Source organism: Canis lupus, chromosome 17 (assembly GCF_011100685.1).
Source record: "Canis lupus familiaris isolate Mischka breed German Shepherd chromosome 17, alternate assembly UU_Cfam_GSD_1.0, whole genome shotgun sequence".
In the NCBI taxonomy this organism is placed as follows: Eukaryota; Metazoa; Chordata; class Mammalia; order Carnivora; family Canidae; genus Canis; species Canis lupus.
Window position 1 is genome coordinate 17,591,558 of NC_049238.1, and position 9,186 is coordinate 17,600,743.

General features: G+C 40.2%; 1 long non-coding RNA gene across 2 annotated transcripts in view; it reads right to left on the reverse strand.

Annotated features, from left to right (window-relative positions):
- The window catches only part of LOC111090526, an 11,311-nt gene extending 2,708 nt beyond the window's left edge, over nucleotides 1-8,603 (reverse strand). Inside the window, exons 1-3 of one of the 2 annotated variants that reach the window (XR_005372201.1) lie at nucleotides 8,469-8,603; nucleotides 7,582-7,625; nucleotides 1,609-1,825 (exon numbers count right to left, since the gene is read on the reverse strand). This is a non-coding gene — a long non-coding RNA (uncharacterized LOC111090526). Of the gene's footprint in view, nucleotides 1-1,608; nucleotides 1,826-7,581; nucleotides 7,626-8,468 lie in introns of those variants that run through there. The other variant, XR_005372202.1, reaches the window with a different exon arrangement.
- Nucleotides 8,604-9,186: the final 583 nt, after the last annotated feature.

Genomic DNA, 9,186 nt, shown 5'->3' on the forward strand with positions numbered 1-9,186 from the left:
TAAAAACTAAGCAAAGTGTGTGTGAAGTGTCCAGGAAGACAGAAGATTAGTAGTTGAATTTGGGCAGAGGCCTATAATGGGGCAGGCCAGGACTCAATGAGAAAAGAGCTGGTATCCCACTCTGAACCCCAGTATGGTTCCAGCATATCATTTCCTGGCTTGTTTTCACACAAGGTTTAACACAGGAATGCAGTTGCTTATATCTCCCTAACCAGCCCACACATTACCACAGTGGGCAGGGAATACCCTGGAATAGGGAGCATGGGGAATTCTCTGGGAAAGAGTACAAGGGATGATTAAGCATAAATATCAACACCAATGCCTCCACATCTTCCTAAACATGCCACGAGGAACAATCTAGGACCTAAGGTTTGTGCCTCCATCCTGATGGCATTACTAGTCAAAGCAGCTAGGTCCCTAGGGTATATAAGGTGAGCTCTAGAGAGAGGTGAGATATCTGAACACAATATACACTATAAAAAAAGACAGCGAATGGAACAACCAATAGTAGAAGATAGAATATACACGGAAAAGGAGACAGGTCTTCAATACACTTGGAGTTTCTTTTCTTATCAAAACGATCTAACTCTTCCCAACACTTACTAAATGATCTATTCATTTTTTCATTGGTTTGTGATGCTGTGTCTGTCATATACCACTTTCAGACATATATGTGGGTTAAGAAAACATTGTGAAAGGCAATAGTATTAAGTTAACAGAGGAAATGTAGTAGAACATATATTTACGTAAGATTGGACAGGTATTTACCTTATAGTGAGAAAGGCTTTGTTAAACAAAACTCAAAATACATAAACCATGAAGGGAAAATCTAAACAAAAAACGATTCCTGTACCTCAAATGTCACTCTGCAAAGTCAATAACAAGAAAAGCCTGGAAGAAGATATTAATAAAGAATTACTATTTAGATACATGAAGAATTTCTATAAATCATCTAGAAAAGATAACAAATCCAATACAATATAGACAAAGGATAAGAATAGGCACCTCAGAGGGGATCCAAGAGCTAATAATAGATGCTCGCACCCAGTAGTTATCAGTGAGTATCACTTTGCAAAGCAAAAAAAATGATAAGTAGGAAAAACGAAATGTTGCAAATAGAAATATTCATGCACTGCTGGTGACTTCCTGGAGAGAATCCAGCAAAATTTAGTGAAATTAAACATATGCATAGACCATGGCCCCAAGTCATGCCATCCCTGAGTGGATATCCCGGAGTCACCCTCTCATAGGTCCACAAGGAGACATTTACGAGGATGGCCACATTATTTGTGACAACAGGAAGCTGAGGGCAACCCAGATGCCCATGACTAGAAAATAGTTACAGGAAACATGGTATAAGCTCATGGTGAAATACTTGGCAACAGTCAGAAATCATCAACTAGTTTTGGATAGAATAACAGGACGATAATAAGTAAAAAGAGAGGGATTTAATCAATATTATTTATATGAATTAAATATACATATCAAAAGATTTTTTAAGGCCCCAGAGATGAATAAATCAACATGGAATCTGAATTGGGAGGACATTTATTACATCCACTGGAGAGCGTGCCTAGGCAAGGGAAGTGGAGAGCTAAAATTGAAAAGGAAAACAAAGTTAAATGAAACAAAAGAGACACCTTGCCTGAATAATGCTATTACACTATTCATCTGTGCATGTGTTCATTCATTGGTTCCTTGTAAGAACACTAGGGTTGTGCAGGTGAATGGACAGGAAGGTTCTTGCCCTCACGCTACTTTGTCATCATGGACTGAGGAACAGAAGCGCCAGCTGTTTGTAAATTAACTCCGGGCTTCTATGTTTCTAAGAGAAATGGAGAAGATGGTGATTATAAACACGACGACATATCAGTAGTGGCATATCCTAAAATGAATAATCCCCAAATCTCACCCAAACTTTAAGTGAATTTTCACAAACTGGATTTTGAAGCTGGGTGAACTTCCTCTGAGGACTGCGTCACAGGAAACAGGGAAATTCTCTGCAGAAGGACCTCCAGTTATCTGGTGCCCAGCAGCTTTTCTCATGCCCTGCTCTGTCCCCCAGATGCACACGGCACTCATACAGCAACAGATGTAGAAAAGAAATAAAATACCACCTGATCAGTTAATTTTTCCCAGCATTATCCCTCATTAGGTTTCTCCCCTGGAGCCAAAATACAGCCCAGGCCTCTAGTGCTGTGCTGGATTCTGCTTCCTGTGAGTAGATCTGTCTTTAATCCAAGTGGCCAAAGGCAAAATGAATTTCTTCTAAAAAGGAAGAGTGCTAGTCAGTGAAAAAGGAGTCCTTCACCCTACTCCTTGGCACTCTGGGTCCTACCCTCAAAGCTACTCAGGAGGAATGAGCTTTGATGAAATCTTACCATGCAATCTGCATTTTCAGGACAAAACAATAGCTTTGTAACCTCAGAAAGTGGCACAGGACTGTAGTATGCGTGTAGCTTGCAGACACTAGAGATGGTTGGAGGTAGGGAATTAGAAGACCCTTTAGAGACAGCATCTAACCTCAAGTTTGGGGTTAACATATCTATCTCAGCCTTAAAGATCCTTCTCAGAAATGCAATTTCTCACAAAACAGGCTAGTTTCCTTTAAGACTGAGCCATTTACTACTTTCATCCTTCCTTCCTTTTTTTTTTAAAGATTTTATTTGTTTATTCATGAGAGGCACACAGAGAAAGAAAGAGGCAGAGACACAGGCAGAGGGAGAAGCAGGCTCCATGCAGGGAGCCCGACGTGGGACTCAATCCCAGGTCTCCAGGATTACACCCTGGGCACTAAACCACTGAGCCACCCAGGGATCCCCTACTTTCATCCTTCTTAGACACAAACTATCCTGGATCCTTCATTTGTCCCCTGCTCCCTCCTTCCTCCTACTCACACATTTTCTGCCCCTTTCAGATAGGGGATATAATCAAAAACCCCCAGACAAGAGATACTGGTTGGGGCTGCAGGTGGACAGGGATTTGCAGAAGAAAACATGGACATTTTCTCAGGGTCAGTGCCCAGGCACTTAAAACCTTCAAAGTTTCTGAAACATCACAATACCTTGCCATGTTGGCAAGGGCATGGGGAAGTGAGCCCTGTCACAGCAAATGGCAATGCATTTTTAGGGCTTTCTATATGTCCACAACCTCTAGACCAGTAATTGCTCTTATGGGAATTTATACATAGGGAATTATCAGAAATATGAGCAAAGATTGACATTTAGGAATACTTAATGCAACATTTTGTATATGACCCACATGTCATGAGGCCTTCCTGTCTTCTGAAAATTAAATAAAATCATCCCAGGGCTCTATCTCATAGCCTATGGAAGTTCCAACATCTTCCTCAAGATTTCTGATGACTTTCAGTGCATATCCTCAAGTTCCTGTAACTAGTGAATCCTAAATCTTCCCAGAATTATTCTAAATTCAGAGCTTTAAACCAACTAAGGCCAGGGAATGTGGTCCCTTTTCTCAACTTTGTCTCCAAAACAAACAGATAGAATTTACATATGCTTCAGTCTTTAGAGAATAGTAAGGAAAATGGAGGGATTATAGAAGACAGAAATATAAAGACATTAAATTTCAAAACTAAAAACATCTTAAACTCTCAAAACCTTTCTTCAACCTCCCAGATCCCCTGTAATGTCACTCAGCTCACTGTTCTTTTTGTTTTCATCTCTTCCCTTTCTCTCTCATACTTCTCTGCTCCCGCCAACCCCAGATTTTACCTAGCACCATAAACGGAGCCATGTATTGCTCTGTGTTTTGCTATTTACAAATAGATTACACCCTCGTGGCCACACCAAAGAGCCTAATGAGATATTTTTCTAAAGATAGTTAGCTAAGAAGAATTTCTTTCCTAAGAAGGACATGCAGACATCATCACGGTTCCCTTTTTGTCAGCTGACATCATCATGGTTCATGTGATGTCTGGAACTGTGGCAGTCATTTTGTAATCACAGGGAGAAAAAGCAAGGGCCAAGAATGGAAGAGTAGAAAGGGCCTGGGAGCTGAAAAATTAACCCTGGATGGAATACCACCATAATTCTTTTCATAAGAAATAATAAACATGTCATTTTTTTTGTCATTATTTGAGACTTCTTTAGACAAGTACATCTGGCACTTTCTGACACTATTTATCTAGAAACAATGTCAGATCCTACACATTAAGGACTCAGTCCCACAGAACTGCCACTCCCTACAGATATCTGTTCAAGCTCCGGTTATCCCCTGGCTGTGGTCAGAGATTATAATGACCTTTCCTTGCATTTGACTGATTTACAGAATGGCTCATGGAACTTACAAAAACACTTCAACCTGAAAGCTCTCCAAATCCTCCCTACTATTGGGATTTTATGGAGTATTCCTCACTTGGCATGATTAATTGCCAACTCCATTTCTAGCCCTTCTCTCTTCTCTGGACAAGGGCAGAGAATGCTGAAAATTCTAAGATTCTAAACATGGTTTGGTCTTTCTTATGAGCAGTCCTGAAATGGGAGCCCCCTGAGAGTCATCTCATTAGAACCAAATCACTACTATTCCACCAAAAATTCCAAGGGATTCAGAAACTCTGTGTCAGGAACCAGAGTCAAAGACCAAACATCACAACACAAGATGGCCCTGGTGCTCTTATCACTTAGAAAATTATCAGGGTTTTTGGAGCTCTGTGTCAGGAACTGGAGCAGAGACCAATATATGTATTTTTTATTTATTATCTCACAAATATACCCTTACTTGCAGCCAAAGGTATCTCAATAGATGCATAATACATCAAAAGCTTAATATTGCTAAGCCTCAGTTTTCCTATCTTTACTATGGGCATACCAATACTAATTCACTATAATGAGTCCATGCAGTTATAATGATCTCATGCCCATGTAGAGTAAATAACCTATACACATGATACTTGTTATTCTTCCATTCACTAATTCACTCCCTGAATATTCTATCCTAGATAGCATAATAAGTACTAGAAATTTTGAAGTGAAAAAGAAAAAAAGATTTAAGATTTTTATCATCTAGCACCTTTAATAGTCTGGTTTTCCAGCTTCTGTTTTTGATAAATCCCACCAAAAAGCCTTTGTTATTAATCCAGTATCTTCTCATGTTATCCACCTAGGATACTATGCTCTTTCTTGATTCTTGTATGTCTTCTGCCCTGCTCCTTCTTCCCATTCTTCAGGACCTAGGAAACTCATCCTTCCCTTCCCTATTACCTGAAAGATATATTGGTCATTTTGTTTTCCTCTGTATCCATAAAATGTGTGTATGCTTCCATAGGCACATTTTAGAATACTGATGGGAATTGGATGGTATTAAGGCAAGAGTCCAAAAAAGAAAAAAAAATGAATCCTATTAATCAGGGCTTCTCCCCAATGATAATCTGGCAGAGACAAGTCTTGAGGAACTGTAGCCATATGGGTAACAAAGTATTATTCCACTGTTGGCTCAGAGAGTGTCCCAGTGCTGAATTCAGGCTCACTGTCCAGTGCTGAGCTCCCCTCAAAAATGGGTGAGTTTGGTTTAAGCCTCACAGTGCCCCCTCATCTCTGTGAAGCCTAAACTTAGCCACCTAGAATCATCTTATCAGCCATATAAAGAAGACCTGACCAAGGAGAAAAAAAAATGGATGGCTGGGCACCAAAGAAGGTGCCACCTTGGTTTGCCACTTCTATCAAATATTGTGGAATATAATGAAAGGGACACAAGCTAGCTCTTTCCTTAAGGATAAGCTCTATCCCAGTCTCATTACCTCAGGGCAGCAGGAGTTAGTGCCTTGAAAAATTATCAGGCATTTTAGCAAGTTTTCCTTTTCAGGACATTTAAGAAGGGAAAGGAGACTAAAGCTTCCTCTTCCAGTAGTATGTGGGTGACTGCCTTTACATATTTATGTGTTTTCTACCTGTGGTAAACTGTGTTCCTGTTCAACAGTATTTACTGCCTCCCTTATACCTTCCTGCTTTCCTGCTTGTGGCTTTCTTTGGCCAGTGAAGAATGTGATTCAAACCAGATGACAACACTCATGGTTAGAAGCGTTAAGAGTAGCACTTGCTCCCCCAAACTCTATTTTCCCACTGTCAAGATAACCAGCAATATTCTAGAACTTAGCTGCTCCATCACTCTGGGCCTTGGGATGAGGAAGGGAAGGACACAAAGCAGAGCCCTGAGCCACCTATCAGTAGGCAAATGGTGTGAGTGAGCAGGACAATGGGTGTTCTCAAAGTGACCAAGACATTCCATTTATCTGTAACAGAAGCACAGCCTAGCCACTGTTGATGTCCCTGGAAGCCCCTCTAGGACTGTATCACCGTGTCATCAGCCTAATACAAAGCCAAGCACATATGCATGTTCAAAAGACCTGCTGAACAAACTGATGAATGTTTTTAATCAAAACTATCATTTTCTTCCCTGAGAGGCAATATTGCACAGCAAAAGAGATTAGGCTTCAGAGTCTCAGAGACTCACTTTAAATCCCATTTTGCCACCTACCCAGTCATGAACCGTTAGGCAGCCCAACTTTGTAAGTCTTAATCTCCTCTTTTAAGAAGAAATTTGTTTGAAATTACTTCCTTTTAAGGGGTTTTTGTGAGTGTTAAATGAGATAGCATCCATAAAGGACCTGGTATGTTGTCAGGACATCATAGACACTGAATACTTTATTGTTGAAGATACTGGCCAATTAGCCATTTCTTTGTTTTTTATTCAAAAAAGCTACACTCAGTAGCAGTGGAGGTAAAGAAAAACAGCAATATATTACAGATACTTCTGCAGGATAATCAATAATACTAAGTACTTGGTTGGTTGGGAAGGATTAAGGAAAAAGAGGTAAGAGGAAATATAGAGGATAATTACCAGATTCACTAAGAAGATGGGTGGGCATTGCTATATGATCTCGGCAGGTCGTATATGGCTTGACTTCGTGGTTGGACAGGGGTATGGATTATAAATTCAATTTTAGGTTTCCTGGGTTCCAACAGAGCTGTTGTTAATTGAATATGCAGGTCTGAAACTTAGGAAAGATATATGACTACACATATAAATGTTTGTTGATTAAATGAATTGTTAAATGGAGGTCAAGAGAGGTAAGTTAATACTAAACAAGTTCTCCAGTAAGCATATTTCATATTTCATGTGTATATTTTTGCATAACCAATTGTCTATGGATAAAGGGATTAGCCTACTTTAAACCTGATTTGCATATGTCCTATTCTGAAGGAAAGAATTTTTGACTATTGTGAAACTTTAAATTTACATTAAAGGAGAACCATATCCACTTAACCAAATTCAAAGATAGTCACTGAAGATAAACTATTTGGGAAGTATGAAAGAACTAGCCTCATTAAGCAAAATTTTCGGAACCTAATCATTTAGCACTGATTTTTTTTATAAGTTTTAGTCAGAAATATCTTAATTAATACTAGTTATTAACCACAGATGGAGATGGTAGTTAGAAAATGAAGTGACTTTCCCCAAATCATCAATTCAACACTATTTTTTTAATGCATCAACTCTGAGAAAGGCACTGCCCCGGTCAGATTGTGAAATGATAAATTAAAACCGGCGGGTGATTCTCACCTTCAAAGAGATCACAGCTTCAGACGGACCCATGATAAGGAATACTAGTAGGAGAGAGATGCAGGTTAGTTGACATGGTTGGTAGAGTGGGGAACAATTATTTCCAACTGGGGAAGTTAGTTAAGTCTACGTGGAGCCTGTGATTTTTGAGCTGCTTCTTAAATGTTAAGCATAATCTGTATATGTGGGAAAAATAGTTTGAGGAGAGCATTGTAAAGGGGAGAATCGCAGGAGCAAAGGTATGGAGGTGGAGAAGAGTCAGGTACTTATGCAGAAGAGTGAAAAAGTCAATTTGATTATGACTGAATGTTAAGTAGTGAGGAATGAGACAGAAAACGTAGATGAGGGCCAGGCCATAAGGGATTTTGAATACCAGGCTAAGGAACGTGATCTTTATTCGACATTAGATCCTCGGACTCCATTGAAAGAACTTGAACACAAGAGAGATTGACTCTTATAGGGAATTTCAAAAGAATGATATTTAGGGACTTTCCTGGGGATAGTTTTTCTCATCATAAAGTAAGGGAAATAATGTTTACTGCACAAGGATGGTTTTAAATGAGATAACCTATATAATGTGTTGGTTGGTAATAGGTTCCCTTCCTATCCTCTTTCCTGAAAGTGACCTGATAATATCCACCTGCTCCTCATTAAGACCCCAAGGGCAGCAACTGCAACAACACAGAGATATTAACAGGGCCAGGTGCTATAAAGGCAGCTGGAGACCCACAAGCAGGGATTTAGCAGATAAAGTAAAGGCAAGCAATAAAAAGAGAAAGGGGGGGGAGAAATGTTTGCCAAGGGCTGTTGAAAAGAAATAAATTGGAAACCTGTTATGCATGTATCTGGGACACTGCTGTTAACTCAGGAAGGGAGGGAGGGCTTACAGAGGGAGCTCTGGTGGATCCTAGAGCACCCAGGAAACTGGACCCTCAGGCTCTGTGTGTGCGTGCATATGTGTGTGTGTAGACACTGCAGCCCATCCCAGCTGTACTGGCTGGCAGAAGAGAGCTAGAGCTAATCACCAGGATTGTTTCATTTAGGAAAATTGCTCTCATCAAGTTGCAATTGTGACATCATAGCAGAGCAGTGTCTGCAGGCACATTGACATATGCAAAGTACCAACAGGAAAATCTGGGGAGATACGGCAGGAGCCCTCAGGGCACCAGTAACAAGAAACATATAGCATGGAAACGGCAGAAGATGGGCCTTACTGCCACAGGGGTTAAGGTTTTACCTGTACAGAAAGCCCCCTGAAGTAACCTCTGAGTGTGATCCAACTACCTACCTGCCCCACTGAAGTATCATCAAGTCAGTAGTGCCATGGAACAATGTGTCCACTGTTCAAGAATAGAAAAAGAGGGGCAGCACTTAATGTTTGCTCTCCAAGGAGACCAGTCTAGACAGAGAGACAATATGTCCTCTATGACCCATGAAGTCTCCATGAAATATGCAGACAAGTACTAAAGGATGGTGATGCTCAGAAGGGCCATACATAATCAATCTGCCATAATCAGGGAGTTTCCTGGGAGAGGCAAATGTGAGCTGAAGTCCAAAGAATTGAGTACCAGGAAAATAATAGGGAAGTAGGATTTGATAACATGA